Below are 23,833 nucleotides of genomic sequence, written 5' to 3'. Positions count from 1 at the left end.
TCATTTTAATCAGCAGAAGCTGCTTGTGCATCCTAGCCACGTAGCAATGCAAATAAGATGCATTTTCATTAAAAAAAACGTGCCCGACGTTATCATTGAGGCAAGATTTATGAGGACACACCTGTATCCAAGCAGAGGCAGAGGTCACAGTGTTAGTGGCAGTATAAGTGCTGTGTGCATGTGAGTGGGTTGGTTGTGCAGTAGTGTTCGGAATATGTGTAAGGAGCATTATGTGTGTCATGTAAAAATGCATCAATAATGTGCAACATATGTGTAAGGGGCACTGTGTGTAATTATGTGTATAAGGGCATTAATAATGTGTGGCATATGTGTAACAGGGTACTACTGTATGTGTGTCATTATGTGTAAAGGGGCACTAATAATGTGCAGCAAATGTGTAGGTGGCACTGTTTGTGTCATTATGTGTATAAGGGCATTAATAATGTGCGGCATATGTGTAAGGGACATTATGTGTAAAAGGGCATTAATAAAGGTTGTCATAATGTGTAAGGCGCATTATGGTTATAAGGAAATTAATAAGGTGTCTCATATGTGTAAGGGGCATTACTGTGTGGAATTGTGTGTATAAATGCATTACTAATGTGTGGCATTTTGTGTATAAGGTGCTCTACTATATGGCGTTGCATATAGAAAGGGCACTACTGTGTCGTCTAATGTGAATAAAGAGCAATAGGGTGTGGTGTAATGTGAATAAGGAGCAATTCAGTGTGATGTAATGTGAATAAGGGGCTCTACTGTGAGGCGTAATGTTTATAAAGTAAAGTGATACTACTGTGGGGTGTAATATGAATTATGGAAACTATCGCATGATCAAATGTGAATAAAGTTGCAGTACTGTGTGCCAAATGTGCGAGCTGTTCCTATTTAAAGTATAGGGGGTACAAACACCAAAATAAGGACTGCTATGGGTGAGGGGTGATGGTGCTGGGAAAGAGGTGCAAGGTCAGAGGCGTAACCAGCGGTGGTGCTAGGGGGCACCAGCCAAAATCTTGCCTAGGGCATCATATTGGTTAGGGCCGGCTCTGCTCCCCCGGTGCCTGACTTAAACAAACCACATCACCATCAGAATCCTCATCGTCAACTTCCTCCTCAGCGCCAGCAACACCCATATCCTCATCCTGGTGTACTTCAACAGTGACATCTTCAATTTGAATATCAGGAACTGGACTGTGGGTGCTCCTTCCAGTACTTGCAGGGGGCGTGCAAATGGTGGAAGGAGCCACCACTTCCCGTCCAGTGTTGGGAAGGTCAGGCATCACAACCACCGACACACTTAGACTCTCATTGGGGATTTGTGATACCATCTCAGAACGCACAGTTCTTTTCTGTGCTCTTTCCATCTTAACTCTTTTAATTTTTCTAGCGGGAGGATGAGGGCTTCCATCGTCATGTGAAGCTGAACCACTAGTCATGAACATAGGCCAGGGCCTTAGCCATTCCTTGCCACTCCGTGTCATAAATGGCATATTGTGAGGTTTACGTTTCTCCTCAGACCATTTAAATTACTTTTTTTGGGTCTTTTTACTGAACTTTGGCTTTTTGGATATTACATGCCCTCTACTATCACATTGGGCATCGGCCTTGGCAGACGACGTTGATGGCATTTCATAGTCTGTGTCATGGCTAGTGGCAGCAGCTTAAGCACTAGGAGGAAGTGGTTCTTAATCTTTCCCTATTTTATCCTCCAAATTTTTGTTCTCCATTATTTTTTGGGAGTTATATAAGACAGTATGCGACACAGGAATGACTGGAATGATTGATGGACAGGACACTACCACTGGTCTGATGCAACACAACACAACAACACTGTAAGAGACTTGTGGTTGTTATAATTATTATAATACTGTAGCAGTGGACATATAGCAGCAGCGTATACCACTGTGGCTGCCTCGTCACTGGAATGACTGATGTACAGGACACTACCACTGCTCTGATGCAGCACAACACAACAACACTGTAAGGGACTTGTGGTTGTTGTTATTATTATTATAATACTGTAGCAGTGGACATATAGCAGCAGCGTATATCGTCACTGGAATGACTGATGGACAGGACACTACCACTGGTCTGATGCAGCACAACACAACACCACTTTATACAGCTACACTGGATATATGGCAGCAGAGGACACCAACACTGTGACTGGCTGGACTAATGGAGCACAATACACTGACTATACTGGACTGGACAGCACAACACAGCACCACTTTATACAGCTACACTGGATATATGGCAGCAGAGGACACCAACACTGTGACTGGCTGGACTGATGCAGCACAATACACTGACTACACTGGACAGCACAAGACTCGCTACCCCACTTTCCCACCCCCACACTGAACACTGAGGACACGTCCGCTCAATACACTCTCCGAGACTGGAGTGAAAATGGCCGCGACGCGCGGCTCCTTATATGGAATCCAATCCCGCGAGAATCCGACAGCGGGATGATGACATTTGGGTTTCCGAGTCAGGCGGGAAAACCCAAGCCTGGCTCGGAACCAAACTCAGAAGGCAAAGTCCAGTAGGGTTTGGTTCTCTGAGAACTGAACCCGCGCATCTCTAATAAAAACACTCCTCATTTAGCTGGCTCCCAAAACTTGCTGTCTGGGATGGCTGATTCACATATAAATCTAGCTGTCTGCACAGCCTGATTAAGTTCACATGGGGCCCCTGGTTACTTACTGGTTTGGGGCCCATTCCCGCTCCATTTTTTTAAAACAGTGGGTTCCAGTAATCAGGGCCCCATCATGTCCACTGGGTCCTAGGCAGGAGCCTGGGGTGCACAATGGATAATCTGTGCCCCTTCGTGTACACTGGGTCCTAGGCAAAAGCCTGGGGTGCCTAATGGGTAATCTGGCCCCTTTGTATCCTCTGGGTCCTAGGCAGGAACTTGGGGTACATAATGGACAATCTGGGCCCCTACATGTAGACTGGGACCTAGGCATGAGCCTGGGGTGCCTGATGGATAATATGGAAGTGCCTGTGAATATTTTATCTTATGTAGTTATCAGATTTTTGTTTTTTAAAACATGCTGGGCCTGGGTACAGTGGAGCCATGCTGTTTGTATGTCCATGTATTCCGATTTTGTAAGTACAGAGATACAGATCAAACTTAGAGGTGCGGTATCAGAAATGGAAGGAGTGTTCCTGAGCGGTGAATTGGAGATAACAGGGGGGTGGCTAAAATAGGAATTTGATACCTACCAGTAATTCCTTTTCTCGCAGTCCGTAATGGATACTGGGGTTCTGTACTTTAGTACCATGGGGTATAGATTGGGTCCACTGGAGCCTGGCAATTTAAAACCTTTAGTGTGTGTATATGTGTGCTGGCTCCTCCCCTCTATGACCCTCCTACCAGACTCAGTCTAGGAAAACTGTGCCCGAAGAGATGGACAAACCATGAGAGAAGGAATAAGGACAACAGCGGTGAGGCAACAAGTCAACACACAACCATAACCAAAAGGAGGGCGCTAACCAGAACAGAGGAAATCAACACCAACCTATCCAGGATAGCACAGCTATCCCAACAACATAACGAAACCGCAACTGCGGCCAACCAAATACTTACTCAGGTAAGCAGGAATCAAAGCACTGAGGCGGGCGCCCAGTATCCACTACGGACTACGAGAAAAGGAATTACCGGTAGGTATCAAATTCCTATTTTCTCTAACGTCCTAGTGGATACTGGGGTTCTTTACTTTAGTACCATGGGGAAGTCCTAAAGCTCCCAAACAGGTGGGAGAGTGCGGAGACCCCTGTAACACCGCCTTACCAAACTGAAGGTCATCTTGGCCAAGGTGTCGAACAGATAAAATTTCACAAAAGTGTTCGAACCAGAACACGTAGTAGCTCGGCACGACTGTAAGGCCGAGCCCCCCCGGGCAGCCGCCCAGGAAGAGCCCACAGACCTCGTCGAGTGGGCCTGAATAGACGTCGGCATAGGCAGAGCCGCCGAAGTATAGGCCTGTTGAATGGTCAACCTGAGCCAACGAGCAAGTGATTGCTTGGAAGCCGGACGACCAATCTTGGTGGCTTCATAAAGGACAAACAGCTAATCAGATTTCCGATGACGAGCCGTCCTCTTTACATAAATCTTCAGATTCCTCACCACATCCAAAGACTCTGGCCCAATGGAACCACAATGGGTTGACTGACATGAAAAGCTGAAACCACCTTTGGTAAAAAAAAAATTAAGGACGGGTCCTGAGTTCCACCCTGTCTTCATGAAAAATCAAATAAGGGCTCTTACAGGACAAGGCCCCCAATTCAGAGATATGTCTGGCAGACGCCAATGCCAATAACATCAACGTTTTCCAGGTGAGAAATGTAATAACTCCACCCTATGCAAGGGTTCAAACCAGTCCGATTGAAGAAAGGACAAAACCACATTGAGATCCCACGGAGCCGTGGGAGGTACAAAGGGCGGTTGCATATGAAGAACTCCTTTTAGAAAAGTTTGTACTTCTGGCAACATGGCAAGTTGTTTCTGGAAGAAAATAGAGAGCGCCGAAATCTGGACTTTGATGGAGCCTAAACGTAGGCCCATATCCACTCTCGCTTGGAGGAAAAGTAGAAAATGACCAATTTTAAATTCCACGGGAAACACCTTTCTACTTTCACACCAGGAAACATACTTCTTCCAGATACGATAATGTTTTGACGTCACCATCTTCCTGGCTTGGACCATGGTGGAAATAACCCGGGAGGGAAGACCTTTTCTTGCTAGCATCTCCCTCTCAACTTCCAAGCCATCAAACGTAGCCGCTCTAAGTCTGGATAGACGAACGGACCTTGTTGAAGAAGATCCTTTTGGAGCGGTAGAGGCCAGGGATCCCCCAGAGCCATGGTGAGGATGTCCGAGTACCACGCCCGTCGAGGCCAATCCGGGGCAATTAGAACTGCTTGAACACTTTCCCTTCTTAGTCTTTTTAGAACGCTTGGGATTAGCGGTAGAGGAGGGAACAGGTACACAAACTGGTACGTCCATGGTATCGTCAGCTCGTCCACTGCTACAGCCTGCAGATCCCTCGTTCTGGAACAGTAACGGCATAGCTTCTTGTTGAGACGAGAAGCCATCAGGTCTAACTGCGGAGAGCCCCACCGGCGAATTGGCTGTTGAAATACCTGGGGATGTAGGCCTCCTTTCCCACGGATGGAGGTCGTGTCTGCTGAGGAAGTCCGCTTCCCAGTTGTCCGCTCCTGGAATGAATATGGCTGAGATGGCCCTTGCGTTGGCCTCCGCCCAGAGGATTTTTGACACTTCTTGCATCACTGCTCTGCTTCTTCTTCCCCCTTGTCGGTTTATGTACGCCACTGCCGTGACGTTGTCCGATTGAACCTGGATCGGCCGATCCGTCAGGAGATGGCAAGATTGCGGCAGAGCATTGTAAAATTGCCCTGAGTTCTAGGATGTTTATCGGCAGAGCCGATTCCTGAACTGACCATATCTCCTGGAACTGGGCCCCTTGGGCTACCGCCCCCCAACCCCAGAGGCTGGCATCCGTTGTCAGTAGAATCCACGAGTGGATACTGAAATTCCTGCCTTCGATCAGGTGAGGAACTTGCAGCCACCATAATAGAAAAATCCGGGCTTTCGGAGATAAGGCAACTTCAAGATGCATGTGAAGGTGAGACCCCGACCATTTGTCCAGCAGATCCAGCTGAAATGGCCGGGCATGAAATCTGCCATATTGGATTGCCTCGTAAGCAGCAACCATTCTGCCCAGCAAGCGTATGAAAAGATGAATGGACACCTTGCGAGGACGGAGCACAGAGCGGACCATAGCCTGGATTGCCAAGGCCTTGTCCATCGGAAGAAACACCTTTTGAGACACTGTATCTAGTATCATTCCCAGGAACTGAAGATGTTGGGTCGGTTCCAGGTAATATTTCTGGAAGTTTAGGATCCACCCATGATCCGTAAGCAGGCGTTGTCGTCAGATCGATGCTGTGCAATAGACTCTCCCTGGACATAGCATTTATCAGGAGATCGTCCAAGTAGGGGACTATATGGACTCCCATCATGCGCAGTTGCAGCATCATTTCCGCCATGACTTTGGTGAAGACCCTCGGAGCTGTGGACAGGCCAAAGGGAAAGGCCTGAAACTGAAAATGTTTGTCCAAGATGGCGAACCTGAGGTAAGCCTGATGAGGGGGCCATATGGGAATGTGTAGGTAAGCATCCTTGACATCTAGGGATACCAGGAATTCCCCCTCTTCCAGACCGGACACCGATTCCATCTTGAATTTGAGACTTCAGTTTTAAGATGGGTCGCACCAAACCGTCTGGTTTTGGAACGACAAAAAGACTGGAGAAAAAAACCCTGTCGTGTGAAGGAGAAGGTACAGGAACCACTACCGCTGTCCGCAAAAGTTTTTGAATGGCCTCTTGCAAGATAACTTTTGCTGCGGGCAAAACTGGTAAGCCCGATTTGAAAAATCTGTGAGGAGGATGTGCTTGAAATTCCAGCCGATATCCTTGGGAAATGAGGTCCCTCACCCAAGGATCCCGACAGGACTTCGCCCACACGTGGGCGAAGTGCTGAAGGTGAGCAACTACCTGAAAATCGCCTTGCTGCTGGGGCCAACCGTCACGTGGAAGGCTTAGCGGCAGGGGATCTGGTGGCCTGGTCCAGGGAGGCAGCAGCTGCGGGTTTACGGGACTTACCACGAGATCCTCTCAGAGTGGTGGAGATGCCCCGGCCCCTGCCTCTGAACATCGCCACACGAAAGGACTGCAAAGAGGGTCCTGTGTAAGAACGTCTAGCAGGTGGCGCAGCCGATGGCAGATAGGTAGACTTACCCGCTGTTACCTGGGAGAGCCATTTATTTAATTCGTCACCAAACAAGGCATCACCTGTAAAGGGAAGATTTTCTACACCCTTTTTGGAATCAGCGTCCGTTGACCATTGACGTAACCATAAAGCTCTGCGTGCCGAAACAGCCATAGCAGTAGTGCAGCCATTTATCTTACACAATTCCTTTATAGCCTCACTCATAAAATTAGCAGCATCCTGTGTGTGTTGTAGCAGAGTAATGACCTCATCCTGGAGCAGAGAGTCTAATCCAGCTAAACCATCAATAACAGAATAAGACCACTTTACCATTGCCCTGGAAATACACCCACAAACTATTGTGGGGCGCTGTGCTACACCCGCTGCCGTATAAATTGCCTTGAGAGTGGTCTCAATTTTACGGTCAGCTGGTTCTTTCAGGTATATAGCCCCTGGTACCAGCAGTACCAATTTCTTAGACAGTCTGGACACAGACGTGTCGACCGACGGGGGGTTTTCACAGACCTTCCTGTGTTCAGCGGGGAGGGGAAAGGTAATTAAAAACCTCTGAGGAATTTTAAATTTTTTATCAGGGTTTAACCATGCTTCCCTGGCCAGGGAGTTTAACTCTTTAGACATAGGAACAGTTGCTGACGTCTTTGGTCTAACATTAAAGAACAACTCCTCATCCGGTTCTGACTCCTGATCTGGGATGTGAAGAAACTCTCTAACAGCAAAAATGAAGGCCTCCACCCCTGGGGGCAGACAGCTGTCCTCATCCATATCATCATCATCCACATCAGGCTGATCAGAATCAGACTGGAGCACCTTTGGCAGTGAGCGTTTATGTGAAACCAACAGAGGGGGCTGAGAAGCCTTTCTGGTATCTGCTGCTTTGGCCATAGAACCAATAGACTGCTTCAACACCTGTCTCTCCTTTTTAACTGCAGCTAATTCTACACTGACATTCTGAATCATGCATTTAAAATTGTCTAACCAGTCAGGTGCCTGTGAACTGTGCCCCTGTGGAGATAAGGAGCATTGTTCACACATGAGGGACCCCGCTGATGAAGGGGTAGAGTTACAAGCAGCACACATAACCATGTCCACAGACATATTGACACAACTGAAAATACATTGCAGCTCACTGCAAACACCTCCACACAGTCTCTAGAGAGCCCCTGGCATGACACTGAGGAAACGGAGACCAGCACACAAACACAGCAGCCCGATGTGTGAATGTAAGTGTATATCTGATACAAGTGCAGCGGCGCTGTCGCTGGAGAGCTCTTCCCCTGCTATGACCCCCTGGTACCAGGACAGAAGTCTATAACTGCGTGGGTCCCCAGAGGAGCAGCGTACATGCAGCCTTGATCTGCAGCAGCAGGAAATGGCGCCTTCCCGCCCCTGGTCCTGCTCCGGGAAGCTCCGCCCCTTGCAATGGCGTGCGGTCCCTGTGATTTGAGTTATTTATACTGGCTCTGTTATACAAAGTAAAAACATGACAGTACACACAAAGCCTTGTCTGACAGCGAGCACTGCGGGGGAGAGCCAGTTCTGTCAGCGGCGGGCACCGCAGCTCGTGGCCCGTGACCGCCGCGCAACGAGCTGCCAAACTGCACCGGGAACCTGCTAACCGGGACCCCGGTGTAACACTCACCGTACCTTCGAACTTCGACATCTGTTAGAGGGTGGCGGCTAGCTGTTGGCATGGGCACACATACTAACGATGTGTGATCAGCACCTCAGGAGCTCAGTATCCTGTCAGCAGGGATTACGAACCATTAACCCTCAGGAGGTTGGTTCGGGGTCCCCTCTAAAGTCCCACAAAGCAGGTAGCCTGGTTGCCAACTAGGACTACCTGATAATAACAAACTAAAATAAAAAAAATAAGAATTTACTCACCGGTAATTCTATTTCTCGTAGTCCGTAGTGGATGCTGGGGACTCCGTAAGGACCATGGGGAATAGACGGCTCCGCAGGAGACTGGGCACATCTAAAGAAAGATTTAGGACTATCTGGTGTGCACTGGCTCCTCCCCCTATGACCCTCCTCCAAGCCTCAGTTAGGAACTGTGCCCGGAAGAGCTGACACAATAAGGAAGGATTTTTGAATCCCGGGTAAGACTCATACCAGCCACACCAATCACACCATATAACACGTGATAGGAACCCCGGTTAACAGTATGATAACAAATGGAGCCTCTGAAGAGATGGCTCACAACAAAACCCGATTTTTGTAACAATAACTATGTACAGGTATTGCAGACAATCCGCACTTGGGATGGGCGCCCAGCATCCACTACGGACTACGAGAAATAGAATTACCGGTGAGTAAATTCTTATTTTCTCTGACATCCTAGTGGATGCTGGGGACTCCGTAAGGACCATGGGGATTATACCAAAGCTCCCAAACGGGCGGGAGAGTGCGGATGACTCTGCAGCACCGAATGAGAGAATTCCAGGTCCTCCTCAGCCAGGGTATCAAATTTGTAGAATTTTGCAAACGTGTTTGCCCCCGACCAAGTAGCTGCTCGGCAAAGTTGTAAAGCCGAGACCCCTCGGGCAGCCGCCCAAGATGAGCCCACCTTCCGTGTGGAATGGGCTTTTACAGATTTAGGCTGCAGTAAGCCTACCGCAGAATGCGCCAGCTGAATAGTGCTACAAATCCAGCGCGCAATAGACTGCTTAGAAGCAGGAGCACCCAGCTTGGTGGGTGCATACAGGATAAACAGCGAGTCAGTCTTTCTGACTCCAGCCGTCCTGGAAATATAAATTTTTAGGGCCCTGACTACGTCCAGCAACTTGGAATCCTCCAAGTCCCTAGTAGCCGCAGGCACCACAATAGGTTGGTTCAAGTGAAAAGCTGAGACCACCTTAGGGAGAAACTGAGGACGAGTCCTCAATTCTGCCCTATCCATATGGAAAATCAGATAAGGGCTTTTACAAGACAAAGCCGCCAATTCTGAAACCCGCCTGGCCGACGCCAAGGCCAACAGCATGACCACTTTCCACGTGAGATATTTTAATTCCACAGTCTTAAGTGGTTCGAACCAATGTGATTTCAGGAATGCCAAAACCACATTGAGATCCCAAGGTGCCACTGGGGGCACAAAAGGAGGCTGAATATGCAGTACTCCTTTGACAAAAGTCTGAACTTCGGGCAGTGAAGCCAGTTCTTTTTGGAAGAAAATCGACAGAGCCGAAATCTGGACCTTTATGGACCCCAATTTAAGGCCCAACGTCACCCCTGCTTGCAGGAAGTGCAGGAATCGACCCAGTTGAAATTCCTCCGTCGGGGCCTTCATGGCCTCACACCAAGCAACATATTTTCGCCAAATGCGGTGATAATGTCTTGCGGTGACATCCTTCCTGGCTTTGATCAGGGTAGGGATGACTTCCTCCGGAATACCTTTTTCCTTCAGGATCCGGTGTTCAACCGCCATGCCGTCAAACGCAGCCGCGGTAAGTCTTGGAACAGACAGGGTCCCTGCTGCAGCAGGTCTTGTCTGAGCGGCAGAGGCCAAGGGTCCTCTGTAAGCATCTCTTGAAGTTCCGGGTACCAAGCTCTTCTTGGCCAATCCGGAACCACGAGTATGGTTTTCACTCCTCGCCTTCTTATTATTCTCAGTACCTTGGGTATGAGAGGTAGAGGAGGAAACACATAAACCGACTGGTACACCCATGGTGTCACTAGAGCGTCCACCGCTATCGCCTGAGGGTCTCTTGACCGGGCGCAATATCTTTTCAACTTCTTGTTGAGGCGGGACGCCATCATGTCTACCTGTGGTTTTTCCCACCGGTTGACCAGCATTTGGAAGACTTCTGGATGAAGTCCCCATTCTCCCGGGTGGAGGTCGTGCCTGCTGAGGAAGTCTGCTTCCCAGTTGTCCACTCCCGGAATGAACACTGCCGTCAGTGCTAACACATGATTCTCTGCCCATCTGAGAATCCTTGTGGCTTCTGCCATCGCCATCCTGCTTCTCGTGCCGCCCTGTCTGTTTACATGGGCGACCGCCGTGATGTTGTCTGACTGGATCAGTACCGGCTGGTGTTGAAGCAGGGGTCTTGCCTGGCTTAGGGCATTGTAAATGGCCCTTAGCTCCAGGATATTTATGTGAAGAGAAATCTCCTGATTTGACCACAGTCCTTGGAAATTTCTTCCCTTTGTGACTGCCCCCCAGCCCCGAAGGCTGGCATCCGTGGTCACCAGGACCCAGTCCTGTATTCCGAATCTGCGGCCCTCTAGTAGATGAGCCCTCTGCAGCCACCACAGCAGCGACACCCTGGTTCTGGCCGATAGGGTTATCCGCTGTTGCATCTGGAGATGGGACCCGGACCATTTGTCCAACAGGTCCCACTGGAACGTCCTTGCGTGGAACCTTCCGAATGGAATTGCTTCGTACGAAGCTACCATTTTTCCCAGGACTCGTGTGCATTGATGTACCGACACTTTTCCTGGTTTTAGGATGTCTCTGACCAGAGATGATAATTCCTTGGCTTTTTCCAGTGGAAGAAACACTCTTTTCTGGTCTGTGTCCAGAATCATTCCCAGGAACAGAAGACGTGTCGTCGGGACCAGCTGTGACTTTGGAATGTTTAGAATCCAGCCGTGCTGTTGTAGCACTTCCTGAGAAAGTGCCACCCCCACTATCAACTGTTCTTTGGACCTCGCCTTTATCAGGAGATCGTCCAAGTACGGGATAATTAAAACTCCCTTCTTGCGAAGGAGTATCATCATTTCGGCCATTACCTTGGTAAAGACCCTCGGTGCCGTGGATAACCCAAACGGCAGCGTCTGGAACTGATAGTGACAGTCCTGTACCACAAATCTGAGGTACTCCTGGTGCGGAGGGTAAATGGGGACATGCAGGTACGCATCCTTGATGTCCAGGGATACCATGTAATCCCCCTCCTCCAGGCTCGCAATAACCGCCCTGAGCGATTCCATCTTGAACTTGAACCTTTTGATATAAGTGTTCAAGGCTTTTAAATTTAAGATGGGTCTCACCGAACCGTCCGGTTTCGGTACCACAAACATTGTGGAGTAGTAACCCTGTCCTTGCTGAAGGAGGGGTACCTTGACGATCACTTTCTGTGAATACAGTTTTTGAATAGCCACCAACACTGCCTCCCTGGCAGAGGGAGTTGCCGGCAAGGCAGATTTTAGGAAACGGCGGGGGGGGGGAGACGTCTCGAATTCCAGCCTGTAACCCTGAGATACTACTTGAAGGACCCAGGGATCCACTTGTGAGAGAGCCCACTGTGTGCTGAAAAACCTGAGACGTGCCTCCACCGTTCCCGATTCCGCCTGAGCAGCCCCAGCGTCATGCTGTGGACTTACCGGACGCAGGGGAGGACTTCTGCTCCTGGGAACTAGCTGTGTGCTGCAGCTTTTTCCCCCTTCCTCTGCCCCTCGGCAGAAAGGATGAGCCTCTAGCCCGCTTATTTTTCTGGGGCCGAAAGGACTGTACCTGATAATACGGTGCTTTCTTTTGCTGTGGGGTAGCCTGTGGCAAAAAAGTCGATTTCCCAGCAGTAGCTGTGGAAACGAGGTCTGAAAGACCTTCCCCAAAAAGTTCCACCCCTTTATAGGGTAAAACTTCCATGTGCCGCTTGGAGTCGGCATCACCTGACCATTGCCTAGTCCATAACCCCCGTCTGGCGGCAATGGACATAGCGCTTATTTTTGATGCCAGCCGGCAAATATCCCTCTGTGCATCACGCATGTATAAGACCGCGTCTTTTATATGGTCAATCGTTAGCAAAATATTGTCCCTATCCATGGTATCAATGTTTTCCGACAGGGAGTCTGACCACGCAGCAGCAGCACTGCACATCCAAGCTGATGCAATAGCGGATCTCAATATAATGCCAGTGTGTGTGTATATAGCTTTTAGGGTACTTTCCAGCTTTCTATCAGCAGGTTCTTTTAGGGCGGCCGTATCCGGAGACGGTAGTGCCACCTTCTTTGATAAGCGTGTCAGCGCTTTATCTACCCTAGGGGGTGTTTCCCAGCGTGACCTATCCTCTGGCGGGAAAGGGTACGCCGCCATTAACCGTTTAGAAATGATCAATTTCTTATCTGGGGAAGTCCACGCTTCCTCACACACCTCATTTAATTCGTCAGATGCAGGAAAAACTACTGGTAGTTTTTTCTCACCAAACATAATACCCTTTTTTGTGGTACCTGGGGTATCATCAGAAATGTGTAATACATTTTTCATAGCCTCAATCATATAACGGGTGGATCTATTGGAGGGTACACTCGTCTCATCATCGTCGACACTGGAGTCGGTATCCGTGTCGACATCTGTATCTGTCATCTGAGGTAGCGGGCGTTTTATAGCCCCTGATGACATTTGAGACGCTTGGACAGGCACAAGCTGAGTAGCCGGCTGTCCTATGTCGTCAAACCTTTTATGTAAGGAGCTGACACTGTCACGTAATTCCTTCCATAAGTCCATCCACACAGGTGTCGACCCCGCAGGGGGTGACATCACATTCACAGGCATTTGCTCCGCCTCCACATCATTATCCTCATCATACATGTCGACACAGCAGTACCGACACACAGCAGACACACAGGGAATGCTCTTACCGAGGACAGGACCCCACAAAGCCCTTTGGGGAGACAGAGGGAGAGTATGCCAGCACACACCAGGGCGCTATATAACACAGGGATATCACTATACAGAGTGTTTTCCCCTATAGCTGCCTAGAATATATATATATATTGCGCCTAAATTGTGCCCCCCCCTCTCTTTTTTACCCTTTCTGTAGTGCAGGACTGCAGGGGAGAGCCAGGGAGCTTCCTTCCAGCGGAGCTGTGAGGGAAAAATGGCGCCAGTGTGCTGAGGGAGTTGGCTCCGCCCCTTTTTCGGCGGGCTTTCTCCCGCTATTTTATCGTTTCTGGCAGGGGTTAATATACACCTATATAGCCTCTGGGGCTATATATGGTGTTAGTTTTGCCAGCCAAGGTGTTAATATTGCTGCTCAGGGCGCCCCCCCTCAGCGCCCTGCACCCATCAGTGACCGCAGTGTGTGGTGTGCATGAGGAGCAATGGCGCACAGCTACAGTGCTGTGCGCTACCTTGGAGAAGACAGAAGTCTTCAGCTGCCGATTTTCTGGACCACCTTCTTGTTTCTGGCTCTGTAAGGGGGACGGCGGCGCGGCTCCGGGAACGGACAACGAGGTCGGGTCCTGTGTTCGATCCCTCTGGAGCTAATGGTGTCCAGTAGCCTAAGAAGCCCAAGCTACCACCACTTAGGTAGGTTCGCTTCTTCTCCCCTTAGTCCCTCGTTGCAGTGAGCCTGTTGCCAGCAGGTCTCACTGAAAATAAAAAAACCTAAACTATACTTTCTTCTAGGAGCTCAGGAGAGCCCCTAGTGTGCATCCAGCTCAGCCGGGCACATAAATCTAACTGGGGCTTGGAGGAGGGTCATAGGGGGAGGAGCCAGTGCACACCAGATAGTCCTAAATCTTTCTTTAGATGTGCCCAGTCTCCTGCGGAGCCGTCTATTCCCCATGGTCCTTACGGAGTCCCCAGCATCCACTAGGACGTCAGAGAAATAAAGTAAACTCTCTGGAGCTCCAGAGAAATGCACTCGGCTCCTTGGGCACATTTTTCTAAACTGAGTCTGGAAGGAGGGGCCTAGAGGGGAGGAGCCAGCACACACATACACACACTAAAGGTTTTGAAGTGCCAGGCTCCAGTGGACCCGATCTATACCCCATGGTACTAATGTACAGAACCCCAGTATCCACTAGGACGTTAGAGAAACATATGCACACAGTGGTTGCGCCTTATGAGAGTGTTGCAGATGTGGCGTGGGCTGTCTTCAAAGACGCTGAACAGTTCACATAGGAGGCCATAATCATACTGCCACAGGGCTGGAGTAATGGTTGCTGATGGCATTTAAAGACACACAGGCCCTCATTCCGAGTTGTTCGCTCGCAAGGCGATTTTAGCAGTATTGCACACGCTAAGCCGCCGCCTACTGGGAGTGAATCTTAGCTTCTTAAAATTGCGAACGAAAGATTCGCAATATTGCGAGTACACATCTCGTAGCAGTTTCAGAGTAGCTTCAGACTTACTCGGCATCTGCGATCAGTTCAGTGCTTATCGTTCCTGGTTTGACGTCACAAACACACCCAGCGTTCGCCCAGACACTCCTCCGTTTCTCCAGCCACTCCCGCGTTTTTTCCGGAAACGGTAGCGTTTTTTCCCACACGCCCATAAAACGGCCTGTTTCCGCCCAGTAACACCCATTTCCTGTCAATCACACTACGATCGCCTGAGCGAAGAAAAAGCGGTGAGTAAAAATCCAAACTTCATAGCAAATTTACTTGGCGCAGTCGCAGTGCGGACATTGCGCATGCGCACTAAGCGGAAAAACGCTGCGATGCGAAGAAATTTTCCGAGCGAACGACTCGGAATGGCCTCCACTATGCGTTATTACAGCATCCACGGACGCTGACAGTTGGCGTCTCTCACTCCTGGCACATTCGGACGCACAGACTTGCACCAGGGCAGGGCTTTGTAGCTGCATTAGCACAGGGACGCAGAATCAGACCCACAATGGATCATTTGTTAACACTACACAAAAGAACAAAATCTGCGCTAAACCACAGCAGCCAATCAGATACTTCCTTACACTGTCTATATTTCGAGGAGACAGAAGAGACCGCTTTGCTGATTGGTTGGTGCGGTTGGCTGTAAATCAGTTAGCTAATAAGCACCGTACTCCATGCTACCCTTCTTATCGTGTCAGAGAAGTAATACGTCTCCAGGATGAGATCAGATAAATAAATGACGTCTCAGGAGTACATGACTCATATTATAAACCACACGCTGCTAATTATAGCCCGGGCATGAGGAAGCATAACACTGGACACTAGATTACAATCTCAGTGTCCATCATGGTGGTCCAATCACCTCAGAGATCCAATCACCTCAGAGACCTCTCTCCGGCTGATCTCATAACGCTGTCCTCAGCAGACCAGTGCACACGACACACGCTCCCCTTCTGCCGAGCGTGATCAGATGATTGGTCTTGTCCGTGTGTATCTGGTAGTACATCGTGACCCTGGCATCCTAGTGTACAAGTATTACAGCAATTTCTCCTCAGTAATACAGAAGTATGCATCTAATAGGCTTATCGTGCCTAATCAAATCCTAATGAAGCCACTACTGATGGATTTTTGTAATGGCTTTCCTATTCATTATACGATCGATTATTTGCCGTAGTGAACGAGTGGGCACTTGCAATTACTTGCTATTACTTCCATAGTAATCTCTAGAAGACCACTAATGGCCTGATTTAGAGGTGGACGGAACCCACGCTGCGTCTGTTGTCGGTCGCCCGCCTGTGATTTTATGCAACTGCGCACCTAGACCATCGATGTGCGGCTAAATATCCACTTCTCAGTTACCTCCCAGCACTTTTCCAAGATGTTCATGATACCGTGCATCTCACTTGCAACAGCGCCTTTATGCGCACACTGTGTCCCGTAGGGTTTTTGCGCACGCGCAGAAGCAAGAAATGGCTGAACTCCATGAAGATCAGCATTGTGCGTGACTGCAAATAAGGCCCTAAGTGACATGAAGATGGGGGATACTCTAACAACCCTATAGCTATTGTTATGTACTTCAGAATAATAATTTACATGCAACTTTGTGGTAGCTTTGTAGAAACTCTATCCCAGGAGGGCTCATTTATTGGAGGTGTAAAGTTAAAACAGTCAGTAATACTTTTAATGTTTCTTTGTTATTCAGTCACACTGTCCTTTATTACATTTCAAGATGCTGACATACCCAGGATTCTAACCCATTGCCTGTTGCATTGCAGTCAGACACTCTGGGGGTAATTCCAAGTTGATCGCAGCAGGATTTTTGATAGCAATTGGGCAAAACCATGTGCACTGCAGGGGAGGCAGATATAACATGTGCAGAGAGAGTTAGATTTGGGTGGGGTGTGTTCAATCTGCAATCTAATTTGCAGTGTAAAAATAAAGCAGGCAGTATTTACCCTGCACAGAAATAAAATAACCCACCCAAATCTAACTCTCTCTGCACATGTTATATCTGCCTCCCCTGCAGTGCACATGGTTTTGACCAATTGCTATAAAAAATCCTGCTGCGATCAACTTGGAATTACCACCTCTATTCATTGCTCTATCTGCCCTTGCATTGAAAGCTAGAGAATTCTAACTACTTGAAGCTTACCTTGTACTTTGTGAAAAAATGATCAGCATTGCGGCTGAGCAGATCTATGCAGTGTGTGGCTGCAAGAGATTGGATGTGTGGCTGCACACTACATAGATCTGCTCAATTGCAATGCTGATTATTATTTTTTTTACAAAGTACCAGTAGCTTCATATAGGGGTATATTCAATTAAGGTCGAAACTGCCGTCTTGTCGAAAAGACGGAAGTCTTCGACTTTTTCAGGTCGGAAGGGGTTCTGACCTATTCAGTCCCCAGCTTTTTTATTCGACAAGTCAGGGAATTCGACTTGTCGAATAGTACGTGAATCGGCAGTATAGATACCGATTCACGTGCTTCTGAGGGAAACGGGGCAAAATCTGACAGATTTTGGCCCCGTTTCCGACCATCTTAGTCCGACTTAAAAAAAAGTCGGACTGAGATGAGGGACTTGAGGGAAGGAGAGGCGGGAGAGCCGCGGGCAGATGGGGGAGAGCCGCGGGCAGACGGGGGACAGCAGCGCTGCAGGAGGATGTGGCACAGCCGCCACTCACGGCAGTGTCCACCCGGTTCCAGCAAGTGAGGTCCCGCTTGCTGGAGTCGGGTGCCATATCCTCCTGCAGCGCTGCTGTCCCCCGTCTCCCCGCTGGTCTCGCCCCTCTCCGGTCCCTCATCTCAATTCGACTTATTTAAAGTCGAATTGAGATTGGCACTGAATAGCCCTTGTCGGATCCATTCCGACAAATGCAAGTCGGAATGGATCCGACCTCAATTGAATATACCCCATGGTGCTCATAGTTTTTATACAGGATCAAATAGATAAATGAGTACGGTGTCTGATTAGAATCCAGTAGGTTATAGGTTTGAATCCTGGGCCTGGCAGTATATTGAAATGTGTTCTTTAATAAAGGGTATTGTAACTGAATACAATGAGCTCTCAAGTTATATGCACGAATGTGGTATAAAGAGGATTTGTGTCCAAATCTATTTTCTTGCAGTGGTCTATAAATGTGTGTGTAATGGGGGTAATTCTGAGTTGATCGCAGCAGGATTTTTTTTAGCAGTTCGGCAAAACCATGGGGGTAATTCTGAGTTGATCGTAGCAGCAACTTTGTTAGCAATTGGGCAAAACCATGTGAACTGCAGGGGAGGCAGATATAACATGTGCAGAGAGAGATAGATTTGGGTGGGGTGTGTTCAATCTGCAATCTAAATTGCAGTGTAAAAATAAAGCAGCCAGTATTTACCCTGCACAGAAACAAAATAACCCACCCAAATCTAACTCTCTCTGCACATGTTATATCTGCCTCCCCTGCAGTGCACATGGTTTGCCCAACTGCTAAAAAAAATCCTGCTGCGATCAACTTGGAATTACCCCCTTTATACAGTATCTATCTATCTATCTATCTATCTATCTATCTATCTATCTATCTATCTATCTATCGGGGTAATTCTGAGTTGATCGCAGCATGAACTTTGTTAGCAGTTGGGCAAAACCATGTGCACTGCAGGGGAGGCAGATATAACACGTGCAGAGAGAGTTAGATTTGGGTGGGTTATTTTGTTTCTGTGCAGGGTAAATACTGGCTGCTTTATTTTTACACTGAAATTTAGATTGCAGATTGAACACACCACACCCAAATCTAACTCTCTCTGCACATGTTACATCTGCCCCCCCTGCAGTGCACATGGTTTTGCCCAACTGCTAACAAAGTTCCTGCTGCGATCAACTCAGAATTAACCCCTGTGTGTAAAATGTGGGAAGGGACATCATAGCATAGGCTTTCTCTGGGATCAGTCTTGTTATGCCCCTTCCCCACGAAGTGTGTGCCCTAGGGCGGTACAGATGGTGTAATGGTTAGCATTACTGCCTCACAGTACTGAGGTCATGGGTTTGATTCCAATCATGGCCCTAACTGTGTGGAGTTTGTATATTCTCCCCGTACTCTCTCTGGCACGAGGCACCAAAAGTCAAGTTATGGCTCTGTTCTGCTGCTCTGTGCAATAAATCGTCTTAGCAATATAATTCCAAATGGGGCCCTGATCACCAAAGCTTACACTCTAAATGTTCCAAAAAAAATGGGGCTGAATGCACCTACTCTCCATTTTATCTGACCACTTGGAAGGACGCATCCAGTTTGCTGTAAACGCCTGTGGCAGGTGGTATTTATTGATTGTAGGAAGTTTCTGTGTTGTACTATCATATCTCAAGAGGCCTGAGCAGAGGAAAGCATACTATGGTTCTCTGGCCCGTGTGGAACTACATGTTCCAGCAAGAAAATGAATGATCAGTATTTACTAGAGATGTGCGAGTCTGTATTTACCTAGATCTCAAAAACGGCATCTTATTGGCTACCGGCTCTCACATGCTTTTAATAGCCAATAAGATAAGTCCGGATAAATAGAACTTGCACAAGTTAGGTGAAAGGAACCAAGTCAATCTAAACCCGCACATCTCTAGTATTTACTTATGAGAAAACAGTGATCTCTCATTACACCATGGCAGAAGGTGAATATGTACTTCCTAGACCTTCCTACGTGATCACTGATGGAAGATAATTCCAATCAGTAGATTCCTTGATGTATGGTGCTCCCTTAATGTTCCTATTATTCCTCAAGAGAGACAGAAGATTATTTCATAGTGTAGAATGTTTGGCAATGTAGACATCCACCTCCAGTGTAACACTCCTTTCTATACGTTGTGTGATAACGAGAAGCCAAGAACCAGAAGTTGGTTGGAATGAGCACTTTTTCCTCCCCTTATGGTAATAAGGTTACCTTTACATTCTCCTCAGCACAGAGGAATAAACAGCCCAGTGATTAACAATTCCCACTCTGGAAAAGTTCTTCAGTAGAACAGCCGGAGTACAAACTATTTACTGTCAGGATCCCGACAGCGGTATCTCGTCAGAATGCGGCAGCGGGGCGAACGCTAAAGGTGGGTACACACTGGCCGATATATCGGCCGTTCTATGGAACGGTCGATATATTGCGGGGCCGTCGGCCAGTGTGTACGGGCGATATGTCTGTGAACTCCGTCGTTCTCAGACATATCGCGTCGGCCCCGCAGCACAGCCGACGGCCAATATATCTACCGATATATTGGCACATCGCTGTGTGTGTACGGGCGACCAGCCAGCCGCCTGTACACATGCTGCGGCGGCTGACAGCTGAACTGGCCGGGCGTGTGTACACGCCTGCACAGTTCATGACGTCAGTCCCCGACGGATCGGGCAGTGTGTATGCACAGCACACTGCCCGATCCGTCCATAGATATATCTGCAGATCAACTGATCTACAGATATATCTATCAGTGTGTACCCACCTTAGGACTCCCCTTGCAGGCTTGCTGCAGGCTCTGTGGATCTATTCTCACTCTATGGGTGTCGTGGACACCCACAAGTGGGAATAGCCTCTGTGCACTGGGATTCCGGCTGTCGGCATTGCTGGCTGTTGGGATTCCGGCGTCGGTATCCTGACCGCCGCGATCCGGACAGCTGGCAAATTAATTGCACCCCGAACAGCCCCATCCAAGAACACTGCCAAACACACCCTGAGGTGGCCCTCTGGTTTCAAGGTTTCCTTATCTCATTCCTCACAATTGAGGATAAAACAGCCTATAAATTTCCATACAAGACGAGCAGCTACCAGCGTCGATTCTTCCAAATCTTTATTTTTATCTCCACCTCACAATTTTCATAAAAACACGGTAAAAAAAATACAAGGGGAATCACACAGCGTGATACTGCATGACACATTTATTAAAATATAAAAAACTGGTATACTGTTCGGCCGGAACACCGGCCAAACAAGACTATTCCCACTCGTGGATGTCCACGACAGCCATAAGTGGGAAAAGAACCTGTGGAGAGCATAGCAAGCCACCGAGTCCGCATCGTGGTAAGCACAGCTGCCGGCATCCTGGCCGCCGATATTAACGAACCCTTAAAACACATGGACACTCCTACAACAAGTCTATATATACCTACCAGATGTAGCAAAGTCTGAGCAAAATCAGACAAGCGCATTTTACAGAGTCCCGGTTACTCACCAACGTTCTCGTTTGGTTGCTCACCAGGCCTGCATAAGATGTAGACTAGTCCCGCTAGAACGTGTGTTTTCGGTTTCCCTTCTTCCAGTGGTATCTGGGCATCAGGAAATGGTATATAGGTCAGTTCCCCTTCAATCGCCGCTACTGGAAGAAGGGAAACTGAAAACGCGTTCTAGTGGGACTGCTTGGCCATTTCTTCAATGGGGCTGTTCTACTGAAGAACTTTTCCAGAGTGTGAATTGTTAATCACTGGGCTGTTTATTCCTCTGTGCTGAGGAGAATGTAAAGGTAACCTTATTACCATACGGGGAGGAAAAGGTGCTCATTCCAACCAACTTCTGGTTCTTGGCCTCTCGTTATCACACAACGTATAGAAAGGAGTGTTACACTAGAGGTGAATGTCCACATTGCCAAACATTCTACACTATGAAATAATCTTCTGTCTCTCTTGAGGAATAATAAGAACATTAAGGAAGCGCCGTATATTAAGGAATGTACTGATTGGAATTATTCGATAAGAGGACGATGGTTTCCTCTGTTCCTTTGGAAGCTGCACTCTGTTCTTTGAGCGCTGTTTAATCACTATGTTTATTGGGGTGTAGTATGGTATGTCGGCGGCCGGGCTCCTGGCGGCCAGTATACCGGCGCCGGAATCCCGACCGCCGGCACACCGACAGCTGGGCGAGCGCAAATGAGCCCCTTGCGGGCTCACTGCGGGCACGGTGGCGTGCTATGTGCACCACGCTATCTATTCTCCCTCCAGGGGGGGCATGGACCCCCAAGAGGGAGAAAAGGTGTCAGGATTCCTGCGCCAGTATACTGTGCGCCGGGATACCAACAGCCGGCAAACTGAAGACCACCCGTTTATTGTACCTGATGGAAGATGTAGGGGGCCCATTTATCATTGCATATTTGCAGACAGGATCCCGGCAGACGATATACCGACGCCGGGATCCCAAACTAGGATGCAATGCTGGCGTCTAGATTCCGACTCTGCTCGGGATGCCGGCGTCACATTACCGACAGCCGGCATCCCGACCATCCTCACACAGTTGGAAGGGGGGGGGAGATTAGGTTTAGGCAGGAGAAGGGGGGTTAGGGTTACAGTGCAGGGACGGGAAGGTTAGGGTTAGGGGCCGGGGAGGGAGAGTTAGGCACATAGAAGGGGAGATTAGGGTTAGGCATCAAGCAGGGAGGGTTAGGTTTAGGCAGCGGGGAAGGGAGGGTTAGGCACCCTGCGGGGAGGCTTAGGCACCCACAAGGGAGGGTTAGTGTTAGACTAGGGGGAAGAGGAGGGTTAGGGGGCTTCCTGGTGGCCTGTTGGGATTCTGATGGACGAGATGCAGCTGTTGGTATACTGACAGCCAGCATCCTATCCAGTCAATTCATACTGAACCCATTTGAGGCTATTTCCCCGAAAACAGCCGTTTGGGGGGGCTAGACGCAAATACTGTATCCCTGCAATGTATGTATAGGGGGGACCACTGCACATATCTCCGATACCTGCTGCGACCGCTCCATTCCCGCCGGCAGTATTCGGCTTGCCTGCTCTCTTACAATAATATACACACACTATGTGCACAGATGAGTTACAAAGGAAAAGTAAACATCCTCCAGCAATGGTGCTCTCAGCCAGGCTCATTACATGTGGGACATATGTAATCACATGACACGCTGCAACAGCGCTTGCTGCCCAGGCTGGATGTCCAGGAAACGAAGTGCATGCTCTGGTGTATTCCTGTATCTAATACCTATTGTACAGCATGCAGGTGTGCATATATATATATATATATATATATATATATACACACACACACATACATTCACACAAGTATACAGAAACATATAGAATTATAGATATAGATATATATAGATGTACAGCTGTGACTTTCCTATGTGTGAGACTCTATACACCACACACACACACACACACACACACACACACACACACACACACACACACACACACACACACACACACACACACTCTCTCTCACCAGAAGCCCCCAGGAGCTTGCACTCTATCCCCTGCACATCTCCCCCACAGCCAGTGATGCACATTCTGCTTCTAGAGGAATACGGAAAGAGAAACAGAAAGCCAGCGAGTGCCCTCAGCAGCACAGGTCCCTGCCGGGGAAAGTTTGCCCGGTGGCTGCAGCAGGAGCCCGGCTGCACTCCTCAGCCCTGTGCCGTCAGTGGAACACTGAGGAGTGCGGCGGGCAGGCAGCAGCCAGGCAGGGACAGGGATCCGGGCTGCGGGATAGCGGGGCTGCAGGTGCATCGCTTACCTGAGCGGCGGCTGTGTGCGGAGGATGATGCTGCTGCTCTTGCTCTTTCCCCAGTTACATGTGCGAGATGTATTAAATATCCTCTCTCCTATGCCGTTGCCACGGTTATCCCCCTCCCCAGGCCGCCCCTCCTCTGTTCTCCTGCTGCTGCTAGGGAGCAGGCGTTATACTATGTGTGCCTGAGTGCTGCTGTCACCTGCTGCCCCTGCTGTGTCTTCTTTCTTATTGCCCCTCTCTCCTCCCTGCTGCTGCCCCTGCTGTGTCTTATTGCCCTTCTCTCCTCCCTGCTGCTGCCGTGCTGTGTCTTCTTATTGCCCCCACTCCTCCCTGCTGTGTCTTCTTATTGCCCCTCTCTCCTCCCTGCTGTGTCTTCTTATTGCCCCCACTCCTCCCTGCTGCTGCCCCTGCTGTGTCTTCTTATTGCCCCTCTCTCCTCCCTGCTGCTGCCCTGCTGTGTCTTCTTATTGCCCCCACTCCTCCCTGCTGTGTCTT

General features: G+C 48.9%; 1 protein-coding gene across 1 annotated transcript in view; it reads right to left on the bottom strand.

The window, feature by feature from the left end:
* The window catches only part of LOC134945630 (cytoplasmic phosphatidylinositol transfer protein 1-like), a 124,345-nt gene extending 100,863 nt beyond the window's left edge, over positions 1 to 23,482 (bottom strand). Inside the window, exon 1 of the mRNA XM_063935050.1 lies at positions 23,342 to 23,482. The gene's annotated coding sequence lies outside the window, so the exon portion shown is untranslated. The remainder of the gene's footprint in view (positions 1 to 23,341) is intronic.
* Between the last annotated feature and the right edge of the window lie 351 nt (positions 23,483 to 23,833).

The sequence above is a fragment of the Pseudophryne corroboree genome, chromosome 7 (genome assembly GCF_028390025.1).
Source record: "Pseudophryne corroboree isolate aPseCor3 chromosome 7, aPseCor3.hap2, whole genome shotgun sequence".
In the NCBI taxonomy this organism is placed as follows: Eukaryota; Metazoa; Chordata; class Amphibia; order Anura; family Myobatrachidae; genus Pseudophryne; species Pseudophryne corroboree.
The sequence above is the reverse complement of the archived record's forward strand: the minus strand, read 5'-3'. Positions and strand labels throughout refer to the sequence as shown.